Below are 12,500 nucleotides of genomic sequence, written 5' to 3' on the forward strand. Positions count from 1 at the left end.
AGGCGAAAGTGAGCAGCCACGGTCAAGGAGAGGTTAAGCCACACTAACCAACCCGTTTGGCCCACCGCGGAGGGGAAACGATTGCGGAACATAGTGCCGGAAGGGCTGGAATTGTTTGGCTACAAGAGACAGACCTAACCTTGGAAGTACTAACACATACAGGTACATGCGAGCAATCACCGCGCACTTACGCACTCACTCGCTAACACCGGATGTGCGCTCTCCATTGGTTTCGCAAAATAAAACCTTTTTTCGGTTCAAATCCAGGTTCTTCGCAAACTTCTGCCACAGCACCGTCCGTCGCACGGTCGATGGATGAGTAAACGCACCCGTCACTGGAATGGGTTGGTCGTCCCCATGTTGAACACCCTCGCTCGAATCCCAAACCGAGAGACCGATGAATGAATGATAACGAACGAGCGACACACGCACACGAGAAAGTCAGCGAGCGATGTTCCAGCGACAGCAGCAGCAGCAGCAGCAGTACGTCGCGAGCTGGTCGATCAGCGCTAGTTGGCGCCTTACAGCAGAGGATGATACTGAAAAGAAGGTATAGAGCGGGCTCTGTAGAGCACTGCCATGCGTGTACGGTGCGTGTGAGCGGATGGAGTAAGCAGCACACTTTCAGCATATCCACCGGCGGCAAAGGTACACGCACACAAACCCGACGACCAAAGGGTTACCCCACGCACCAGCGAACGGGCGACGAGCGCGCGCGCGATCTTCTTTCAAGCGGCAACGCGGTGTCGGCGGTGTGTCTCCATCTCCACCAAAGAAAGGGGGAGCAACATAAAGGGGCCAGTAGGCGAGCGGCCGAGAAGTACGCGCGCGCGCTCCCGCTGCGCCGCCATTGAAAACGGGATTTTTGCCTTTGGTTTAGTGAATTTGCGCTTAAAGCAGCACCGGCAACAGCAGCATCAATAGCAGCTTGTGCTGCTGGAGTGGAGCGCAGAGCAATATGTGTAGTGTCTGTCTGTTGTGTTGTGTGTTGGTTATGCTGCGAGAGAAGAAGGTTGCGAGCGAGCGCGCGCTTTTTCCAAGCGCTCCAAGCGTCACTTTTCTCCGGTTGGTGACCGTACACCGTGGACCCCACTCCCCCCCCCCCCCCCCCCACAGGCCTTTGCGCACAGGGCATCGTTGTTGCCATCATTGCGTGTTGATCTCTTTCGAAATCGTTCGCTTCTCTCTCACATGCTCTCGGTGTGTCTCTCCTTCTGCGCTCTCTATTGGTTTCTCGCGACAGGTCACTTGGATCGGTCGCAAAGCATAGCACGTATGGGGAGAGTGCGCGCGCGTTGGATGGATGCCGGCTGAATCCGGCCTCCCCCCCGAAAAGCCAACATAACACAGAGCGAGAGAGTGAGCGTGAAGAGGTCGTTTTGCTCTGCGCTCGGAACCACAATATCTGCTATTGCCGTGGGGCGCGCGCGGAAGATCCTTTCACTATCATCGATGAAGCAATTATTTGCGTATGATGTTGTAGATGTGTATGTGTGTAGGTACGCGACAGACCAGATCATGCCGAAAGAAGTAAAAGAGTGTGGAGCTCGGGTAGCTGCTCATTTGGCGGCATTTCTCTTCTCTCAACTGGTCCCTATCCCGGGTTTGGCACCACCATGACAGAACGATTATGCCGGGTGACCGGTAGTTTTACCGTACATACCGGGTATATGGCACTTCTGCTAACTATGGTTGCCGTATCGCACACAGTAAGCGAGCAAAAGCAACCCACAACCCAGGCGAATATAGTCAGCCGACTTTGGTTTTGGGTCAGGTACTGCCAACATTCTCACCGCTTGCTGCGAGAACTGCGCTGCTGGTGAGCCATTTTGTGTGTTTAGCTGATGGTTGGATGATTCCATCCATTTTGGCGTTCCAGCATCAGCAGCTGGAATCGTGGCCGCGAACGCGCTCAGCTGTAATTACCGAGATTATTCCGGGTGATTTTATGCTCCTCTGCAAGCATCTGGTCGCTGTCGCTTCCAGCATCCTCTCGGTGCTGAGGGGGTTTTCGAATCTAAAAATAGGGAGCAGTATCATTACACGGTCCCTAGAAGCAAGTGACATTCATTAAACGGCGTAAGTAACAGGCTGCCACCGCACCTCTTTCTCGCATCACGCAGAAGAGGCAGGATCTATCACCTCCTTTGCTGAGCGCACAAGACAAGCCAGGAATTCCAATGTCTGCGCACACGACACAACTTCGACGACGACGACGAAGAGTACAATGATACGGCTGCCATTCCTTCTTGCACCATTTTCAGCAGGCCGTGCAGTTAGTGGTGAGCTGTCCCAGGCTTCCGGAGTGTACCACCGAAATGCACATATGGGGTGGCCCCATGGTTTAAAAATTATGCTGGCTCAAGAACTATGAACAAACGCAGCAGGAGGTCCCCTTCCACTCGGAGGCCACTGCCCTTTGACGGGGGCAAACTTTTCATGTGATACGGAACACCGAAAGCCTTGCAATGATGATGGCCACATGTCACGTCTTTCCCCTCCCGATACCGCCCCGTTTGACCTTATCTTCGTTCGTTTCTTCGGTACATTCGAGAAAAGTGCCGGTTACGGCCGTTGTGTCTGCTGGCACTGTTGCTTCACGCTGAAGGCGAATGTTCCTCTCCAGTGTGTGTGGGCAGGGCAATACTCCCAATACCCTCGCCAATCGTCCCAAGGGTGCCGCCGTTTATTCTTATTCACCTATTCGGGGTCTCAATCTTGCCAGCGAAGAGCCCAATCCGAGGTTTCGCTAATCATCCATCGAATCCAAGCCACTTCCGGTGGCGGTCGAACAGCGATGATACAAACACAGGATGTGGAGGGGTTTCAATTTGAATTCGATGATAATGATGCTGCTGCTGCTGTTTCGCTGCTAGTGGGATGATGATCGTTAGAGTAGGCAGATAGGTACACAGAACCGATTTCGCGCTCTCCTAGTTTCTTATTCTTTTTCGTCTCAGCTCACGCAAAATGGAAGCTGGATCATCCGCACGCACGGCAGGCATGCTGATTGAGCGAATGGAATGTGAAAATCTATGGCAACACACACAACATCTGACAGAGAATCGGACCAGACCAGAACGTAGTGTGCGTTGCTTCCACGCGTCGCGTACGCATTCGCGCAAAGCTGTTTCACTTGAAAAGAAAAAAAAACAAGTCGTCGACCATTACTGCCGCCGAAAAAGGGCTTTCCCAAAAACATGCCAGCTATGTTCGTTACGTACCAAACTAGAGCATAAATGAGTGAACGAAACAATGCCTGCACGCACGTCACTGATGATGACGTGAACGACGACACAGTGATCTGGTAGGAGGATGGTGACGCTGACGCCCAAGCATCCAAGTGTACCGAGCCATCTAGCCCCGCCGTAAGGCCCCTCCTCTTCGTTAGGCAACAAAGAATGTGATTTAAGGGCTCGCCTTTTTCTCTCGTCGATTTTTGGGGTTGAGCACCATTTTTCCAACCGAAAGCAAACTGGACAAACAGACAAACTCTCTGGGTCTGGGGTTTCATCTTGAAAGTCCGCTAGGGCGGCCACGGTCTCCAGGAACACAGAGAATTCCAGAAAGCAGCAGCAGCAGCAGCATAGGAAGGAGGTCGTAAGTACAGACAGGCACAGCATAGGTCGTGCGCGCGGAGGCACCGATATGATACAAACACAACTACCAGCGCCAGAACCATCGTCGTCGCCACGAAGGCTTCATTCTTCCCAAAGAGAACCAGCCGAAAGGCGAGCTTCTCCGCCGTGTTGCTGCCGCAGCAAGCAGCTGCTATCGAGCGATGGAGAGCGAGAGTAAGAGAGAGAGAGAACGAAAGAGTGCAAGAAGGAGAATAAGAATGCAAAAGACCAGAATAGAAGCTATGAAATAAGAGGACGATGGATGCGTGGAGAGGTGAGAAAAGTGGGACTCGCTCGGGGTGCGTGCGGTGCGGTGTAGAAGAGCAGCCAACGAAATTCCGAAAAGTAAAAAGAAAAGGATCTGATACTAACTGTTGCCAGCCGCGTCGAGGTGTTACCGGACATAACCAATGACCACCGACGAATGGCGGGTGGGCTAGGCCAGGACCGGGGCTAGAGGATGTTCTCAGACGCCACCCGTTTCCCTTTCTGGGCGATGATTACACGACCAATGGGGTGGGGGGTATGGGCATTGCAATCTGGAAGCAATTTGCAGCAACTGCAGCGGGCGCAGACGATAGTTCTCACTGCTGCGTTCTGTTGCTATCGTAACCACAAACTGCGGCTGCTGTGTTCGACACGAATATGCTCGATTTTCCCTCGATTCTGCTGCTGCTGCTGATGATGATGATGCTGGGGCCTGGGGCTGGTTGCTGTTGTCACACCGCTCATCGGCCGGCCTGCCTGTCAAACTGACAGTTCTTGCGCCTGGCTTGATGTGTTGGTGTGTTCAGTGGAAATCCTTTTCCACTCTCGGCATGCCCCAAATACGGCATGTGAGCGAAGGGGGGCTTTAAATTCCCATCCACCCCGTTTTACCGGGGGTCACAATCCGGGCTCGATCTTGATTTTGCGATTAACCGCCATTACCTACGCACCCCGTATCCCCCTTTCCTTTTACACAACCGCGATTAGCGCGCGCGCGCGCCCCCTCGTCCACACACGCAGTAAAACCGTAAAGGCACCTACAACAGAGTATGTTTTGTGATCTAGCATCAACAGCTCACCGTTCAGCTCGCCCGTTTGTAGTCGTGAAGCTCGCTGCCAGCTACACACAACACAGCCTCTACCGACACGACAAACACGGGGGGGGGGGGGGGGGGGTGTTGGCTCATCGAGGGAGGCGACACTACACAACAGGGATTGGTTGAGTAGCCTTTTTTTTTCTTCGTATCTTTTGCCTCGCCCAACATTATTGCTCCATCCACACACTGTCCTTTCCCTTCCTTCTCGAAACCTTCTTCTTTTGGGAGCACGGTACCGGCATCGACCCTCCACCAGTGAACGGAACGTTCTCCATAAGCGGGATCCGTTCGCGTACAAAGCATCGGCTTCGAGAGAATCGAAAGACAATCTGCCTGAAACTGAATACCTGGTGGCCAGGCTATATGGTGGTCATTTTCAGTAGCAGCCATACACCAGCATCATGCGAGTCGCATATTCATGCGCCCCATGAAGGGGGGAGCCTTACATCCAACGGGGAGCATCATGCAAAACTCAAATGAAACAGGAAGCGATTTTATGGTGGCGCGCGCTTTGGTTTCAGTGGACGCCCGTTTTTCGCTTATTCTTCGCTCTCGCCTAAATCTGATCCAAGTATGTCAAAGAAAAGACAGTGCACCACCGGGACGGACGACTCGGGGTGGTTTTGTCCCTGCCATCATCGTGGGACCTTCGACATCGAGAAACAAGCTTCCGAAACCTTATCCATACCCAGAGAGCGCTAGCAGCGGCGGCAACTATCCCACCGTGGGCCTATGGCTGAAGTAATAGAAGCTCTCCGCCTCTCTCTCTCTTTCTCTCTCGCTCTGTCCCAAATTAACTGCGAGGATAAAGCAGTGCATGCGTGCACGGAAAGGGGGTACTGTCCAGGTCCAACACAATCCATGGCAAACACAACAGCAGAAAAAGGGGACGCGAGATTGAAAACGCACGGAACCTAATCACACAACACACAGGGTGGTGGTGACGGCGCGTTCGCTCATCAGGGCGCCCTCGACACACTACTGCCTGGCACAAACACCGAAGAGCGCCGACATTGGCACCGAAAGTTCCTGTTCCTCTTCAAGGGGTGTGTTGGCTCGTTCGCACGCTTGCCAGTGCACGGGTGTGCGTTTGTGTGCATGCATGCGTGTTGTTGTTTGCTCGGGTTGTTCCCGAGGAGACACCGTGATGCATTCTGACGCACCGCTAGCTAGCACGTTACACATCCCCCCCGCGCTCCGTCTGGAGACACACGGCCTCTACACCACTGAGACACATCGTTCTTTCCACACACAAGAAGCGTTTGCGTAGTTTTGCGACAAGTCCATCATGCAATCGCGGAACGGATGCGGTTATCCACCACCACACGATTGCGCGTTCCCTCTTCTTCCTCAGGGGCAGCAGAACGAACCACGCAATTGCATGTCGAAAATAAGGAACACACCGATTTCTTGACAGTCCGGCGTAGCGGCAGGAAAAGTGGTTCTTGGTTCTGCAAGGCTAGAGAGAATGGATGATGATCATGCGTATCACCGAACGAGGACCCCGGGGGGTCGGTGCGATTCATTGATTGGGCTGGGTAGTCGCGCGCATAGCCGGTCTCTTCTCTCTGTCCCGTCAGTACGTTCGAACGGTGCTCCGATATATGGCAGCTAAAACGATTCGTGTAAAATCATCCGAAACGGAACACTGTCGCCGGTTTGGAAGGGGGAAGAAGAAGAATCGAACCGATTTGTAATCTGCGGTGCATCCCTATACTCACGCCCTTCAGCTGGATGGTTGAAGTGCACGACTAGCTAGCTAACAACAGCAGCCAATGTATGCTATGATCTCGCTTTCAGTTTCAGCTTCAACTTTTTTCTCGTTCCCTGATTGCATTCCCTGAGATGAGCCGACAGAGAAACAGACAGTGTGTTGAGGGGGTGTGGGTGATGGTGAGCTGAGCAGGGGGAGGCCGGAAATGTTATCAATTATCACATCTTGCGTTCGCGGGCGTTGCTGTGCTGTACACCTGGTGTGCTTGGACACTACCACCCCCCCCCCCCCCCCCCCTTTACGCCTTACTTTGTGATTAAATGTTTCAGCACGATTTCTCATCGCTGGCGAATCTACACGCACGTACACACACCCGCGCTAGCTGATTGGTTGCTGTTGGTGTGTTGCTGGTGTTGTTGCTGCTGCTGCTGCTGCACGAGCACTTCTGGCAGCCAGCTGTCACTTTGTCGCCGTCCTGGGTGACATTTCGATTGCGATTGTCAGCAGCCGCAGCAGCAGGAGCAGCACCAACAACAACGACAACAGCAGCGAAAAAGCACCAGATCAGATTCCAACCTCAAGAGAGAGAGAGCAGTGAGCAGCGAAAGAAGAGAACGAGAGAGGGAGAGAGAGAGAGAGAGAGAGAGTGTGTGCCAGAACGGTACCAGAACAAAAAGAGGTTTTCCCAATGAAGCGCACACGTTTTTACGCAATTTACATGCCTTCGCACTGACCAAACCCCATCGCCATTCCTACCTGGGATGGGCGGTTGCTGTAGCTGCTCTGATTTTCAGGCCCCAGTCGAAAGGAGCGACTGCGCTCGCGAAAGCGCGCACACACAACCCACGCACCAGAACCCGGGGGGGTAGAAATGCCGGAAACGCGGTTTTCCTCGCGCGTGTTTGCGACGTAGCATAGAGTGCGAGGAGCTTCTGCGGTCCAGAGACTCGATAGACAACATCGCCACCGAGTAGCCACAAACGGCGGGTTGGTGGCCTGGACACTTCTCGATAAGGAGGCCACGGGTTGCCGGCTACTGTTACCCCGGTACCACCCCGCCAACGGGGTAGAGGTGTGTTCCCCCTCCTCTTTTTGCGCTGCGCACACACGGTTTCTTGCTCTTATTATGCTGTAAAGATGACGTCGTCGTCGTCGTCGTCGCTCTCCCGAGCTGCGAGCAAAGCGAAAATGTGGCCATCGACCGGGCGGAAAGAGGAATCTCATCAATCATCGGTGATCCAGCAGAAAATCAGGATTCGATTTCGAGATGCGAACCACAAACTTGCACCGAGCCGAGCCCAGAAGTTTTGCCCAGCCTTCTACGTCGCCGTCATGGCCTTCGTCGATTTTGGGGGGGCGAGACGAGACTTGCCAGAAAAGCACACGAAGCTGGCCTGCCTACCTTGTGTTGCTGGTGCGCTGCTATGCTTGGAAGGGCCCCGCCCGTTCTAATCCCGGAGTCCGCACGGTCCTGGGCAACACGGAAAAATCGGCACACGGGGTACACACGTCGTCGTCGTCGCCGTCCAAGATGAAAATCGCTCCGTGGTGGCGCACCGCCATGCGAGGATTTTAACACACGACAGCAGCACCGGGCCGCGAACCGTCTGTCTCTCACACACTCTCGCGGGACTTTTGCTGCTGTTGTTGCGTTTAGTGCTGCTGCTGCTGCTGCTCACGAATCTTCTCGGCAGCAACATGAAACGCTGATGCGCTAGCCCCTGTGCAAACCGTTCACGCTCACACACCACACGCACTGTATTTATGGTTGCCAACAACACTACCCAGCAGTGTGTGTTAGTACGACGCTCCACATAACCGCAACGCAGCGCGGCCGCGTCAGCCGTTTCGTCGATTCCGGCTGCAAGCTGCTGTGGCAGACGTTGTCAGTTTCGACGACAACCGTTGTTGCTCGCACGAACCGCGGCACCGAAGGTTCGCTTAATTATCGGAGCAATTCTTCGCACGTCCGTAGCACCACGAGGAACGAGCCAATAGTTTGCGTGCCATTTCCAAGTGCTTTACTGGCACCTCACCACGGCACAGCGAACCCCGTGGATTCGGAATAGGAACGACGCATCATTGCACACGTCGCCGTACGCTGCGCGTTCCCTGTTTCCTGGTTCCCTATATTTAGTGCCACTGCAGCAGCAGGACGAAATTAACGTGACTTTTACCTTCTCTCCTGCTTCGTCTTTAATTCCCCCTTCTTTTGAGGTTCTCGTAGAACCCAAGTCGCTGCACAGTTCGGCACATAAGATCCTGTGCAGCGTCGTGTACTGCGCCCCTGTCTGCAGTACAAGACGCTAGAGAGTTACGCATTGTTGCATAGCAGCAGTGCAAGCAGTCGGCAAGGGTCACACCATCACCATACGACCCTACAGCCAGACAGAAAGGGACCTTCTTCCAGTGAGCGGCAGATGTGTGTTGCTGCATACGGTCCGTTTTTTGTCCCCCTATGCACCAATACAGCACGTGGTAGGCATAGCTATTACAAATGGAGCAGCATGAAGGATTTCGGCACCAACTGCATAGCACAACGATGCATTGGCTTGGTATTGGCACGGTTTGGCTCATTCACCCGGGACTCTATACGCTGCTTAATGCGCTTGACCGTTTCCCATTTCATGCGCAAGGGAACAGTGATATAGTACCGAGGACGCCTCTGTGTGTCCTGTGCCTTACCTTTTGAGGAATCGTAATTTACGAGCACTAATTGATCTCAAGGTATCCTTCTGGTTGTCAGTTTTCGTGCAAATAGACCAGGAAAGCAGATGCTGCGAGAGAGCATATCTTAAACCAGAAATAAGGAACCATCTGCAGGCGCCAATGCGCCTGCTAAAGCTAAACATCAAATTTGTTTCATTCCACTTACCGACTACGGTCACTTCCTTTTAGCGGGTCTTATATCTGAAAATAGAAACAAGAACAATGGTATAAATACTGAAGAACTTATCATGTTGTTCAGATTCGTGTTCAATTGGCAACGATTTTTCCCAGCCGATTTCAAATATTCAAATTTCGTCCTCGGGGTCGCCGATGCTCGATTGTTCGACGACGTTCGATGAACGCCGGTTGCTGTTGTTTTTGTACGGACGCGGGTGTGTGCGAGAGAGGGGTGCGCGCGCTACGAACTGTCAAAACTCTCGATTTTCCGCGTACCCCTTTCACCACTACACACAAGGCCAAACGTGCGCAAGGTGGTGTTGGTGTCGCGTCCTGTCAAAAATCGGGAGCGCTCGTACACACACACGGATGGGCCGATAAAAAAAACATATGGCAATGACAACAAAAGCACTGCCGCTGCGCCTACTGTCATCCGCCTTTTAAGTTTCAAGGAGAGGCAGCCCGCCGTGTGCGAGAGCGAGCGCGAGAATGAAACGGGTAAAATGCTCGCACACCAATCGATCGTCATCTGTTCCATTCAAACGGCCGGCAACCAGGCGAATCGCGGACCAAAAAGGGTCGGCTCCTCGCCACCATCATTCCCCCCCTTGCCCCCCTCTCCACCCCTCGCGACCGCTCGCACCGAGCTCGGGAAAGCTTCGCTGGGGCTCGCGATCCCGCGCCGCCATCATCGCGTCAAAAGCCTACGCATCGCAAACGCACGCCCGTTTCTCGTTTGACAAATTTTACGCTAAAAATAATTCCCATTCAACATACAGGCGCACGAATCCCACCCCGAAACACCTTTTTTCCCGGTTCGCTGGAATGGCGCCAGTCCGCGCTCTATTTAACGCCATCAGTTATTTGTACATTCAGGCCGGACCGATTGGTATCTCTGGGCGATAATGGAGAGAACTCGAGAGTTGCTACGCAAAATCGTCGTCGTCCGTGGCGAGTGCTGATTAGAAGAGCATTACCAAACACACCCTCGGGCGGAGACCACAATGGAGGACCGCAATTCATGCAATCCCCAGAACCAGATCCTTCTTCGCACTCTCATGCCATTTCGGCTCCCTAACCACCAGGCGCCTACTGCTTTCTGCCGCTTGGTACCTTGAGTAATTATTCTCTTCTTTTTTTCAATTCACCACGCGTTTTGCCTGTGTGTGCGCCCGCGACCAAACGAACGCTAAGGTCGGATCATAACCATAAGAAGAGGGGAAAGGAAAAGCGAACCCAGCAAGGGATGACCATGATGATTATGATGATGATGATGACGGTGGTGATGATTGTTTAAAACAAGGAAGAATGTCCCTGCCACCGTCGTTGCTGCTGCTGCTAAAATAAAAGCCAATCGGAAGTGAAGCATTTTATGGTAATGCGTACGCGTTGAAGGCCTACTGTACGCACACACGAAACGAGGCCGGATCGGCTTCGTGCAGCATAGGGCTACTCTGATGCGGACCAGCAGCAAGCCACAAAAATATACAAGCGAGAGGACGCGCCGCGCCTGCTGCTGCTGCTGCGGCTGATCATTGGGATCGACGACAACGATGATGACGATGACGATGAAACACAGAGTCACACACATCGGTACCGGCTATTGCCCGTACGCACACTGCAACGTGGGACGGGGAAAAGACCTTTCTCGTAATCATAATCATCGCCATCAGCATCAGCCAGAAGCAGAGATGCCCTGGCTTTGCGCCGCGGTTCACTTTCTTTACCTACTTCCAGCGATCCCCGGTTTTCGCGCACGGGGCACGGTAGTTTCGAGCGCCGGGCGATCCCGGCTCCTACCCTCTCCCACTCCTCCTTCCCCTCGACGGATCTTTTCCTCCTGGTTCCCTCCTGTTGCGCACTCGAGCGAACATCGAACGGAGAGCCAAGCGTGAACCCTTCAGAAGCCCTCTCCTCCCTTTTCGATGGCGGTTAGGCTTTAAACATATCACCACCACCAACCTGGCTACCGCACCCTTCCTACTCCTTGCCAGAAGGATGCAGCAGCAGCAGCAGCATATACGCATTCCCGATCCTTGAGGGTTCCTTGTACCGCGCAGCACCAACACAAACGCTGTTGACCCCAAACTGCTGTCCTTTTCACTCGATCCCGGATTCTGAGTTGATCGCGGTCCTCCTCTAAGCGAGAGAGGGATGGCGTTCGAGTTTGAACGAGAAATACACCCCTCAAACTTCTTCTTTTTTTTAACTTCCTCTTCTTCTTTGTGATGTTCACATTCATGCGCTCGCTCTAGAAAAGATGTAATATCCAAAATTGGTAGACTGGTTCTTGCAGCCCCGCCACCGTCCAACGTGATCTAGTAGCTCGATGTTGTTCGCTTCCTGTCTGTGCGTCATCCTGGCGGGGGAGCCGTGCGCCCTTTTTATCGCTAAAGATCCCCAACCACCCTCTCCCTACCCCTCACCGGACTTTTCACGTTCCCTTGCTTCTCCTCGTTCAGTCGACCATAAGATGGCGCCCAACGAAACACCCGCGACTGAATGGGGGAGAGATATGCGCACCGCACATGATTTGCCCGAGACGGGATTCCGTCTAACCCGCTCCTTGTCCGACAGGGAAAACGCTGATTTCTTGAATCTCGCCACTTTCTGCAAGTCCGGCAAACCGGCACCCCAGAATCGCTCATCTGCTGCATCGTTATTGCGACGGAATTTCTTCGTCACCCGCGCTGTACAAGAGTGAGAAAAAATTGATTAGATATTACCGTGTGTCTCCGTGGTCCCGTGGAGTCTTGTTGCGTGCATTCGGCACGTCCTGAAGTTGGTCCAATGTAAAAGGCCGGACGGATGGCGGGACGTTCTATTGCTTCCGCCTTTTTGCACTGTTGGCACTTCCGCGAAACTGCTAGGGTCACGGCAGCGGCAGCAGCAGCACCAGCGTTCGCAGTAGAGCAGCAGGCGGTGTTAGATTGTCACTACTACGCCGTCGCACAGCGGACCATTTTTCCGTGATTTTGTGCTGCTGTTGCTTTCGGCTACGCGCCGATCACAACCACGATGATGCCGCCCAGGAGCACAGGAATTAATCGAGGGACTCTCCCCTGTTCCCCGTTCGGTTCGGTTTTCTTCCCGGTCTTTCCGCGGTTTTCTTCCCGCTGTGATTGCGACTTGGCCGTGCCGCTCTGTGTGCTGCTGTGCTTCGCCTACTTCGCCTTCAACAAACACCTCATCATC

The 12,500-nt window shown here is 53.5% G+C and overlaps 1 protein-coding gene across 3 annotated transcripts in view; it reads right to left on the reverse strand.

Moving 5' to 3' along the window:
• The window catches only part of LOC126573035 (uncharacterized), a 20,465-nt gene that overhangs the window by 7,512 nt on the left and 453 nt on the right, over positions 1–12,500 (reverse strand). Inside the window, exons 1-2 of one of the 3 annotated variants that reach the window (XM_050232817.1) lie at positions 12,032–12,500; positions 9,295–9,329 (exon numbers count right to left, since the gene is read on the reverse strand). The exon at positions 12,032–12,500 is cut by the window's right edge and continues 453 nt beyond it. The gene's annotated coding sequence lies outside the window, so the exon portion shown is untranslated. Of the gene's footprint in view, positions 1–6,728; positions 6,807–7,821; positions 8,084–9,294; positions 9,330–12,031 lie in introns of those variants that run through there. The other 2 variants (XM_050232818.1, XM_050232819.1) reach the window with 2 other exon arrangements.

The sequence above is a fragment of the Anopheles aquasalis genome, chromosome 2 (genome assembly GCF_943734665.1).
Source record: "Anopheles aquasalis chromosome 2, idAnoAquaMG_Q_19, whole genome shotgun sequence".
Taxonomy (NCBI): domain Eukaryota; kingdom Metazoa; phylum Arthropoda; class Insecta; order Diptera; family Culicidae; genus Anopheles; species Anopheles aquasalis.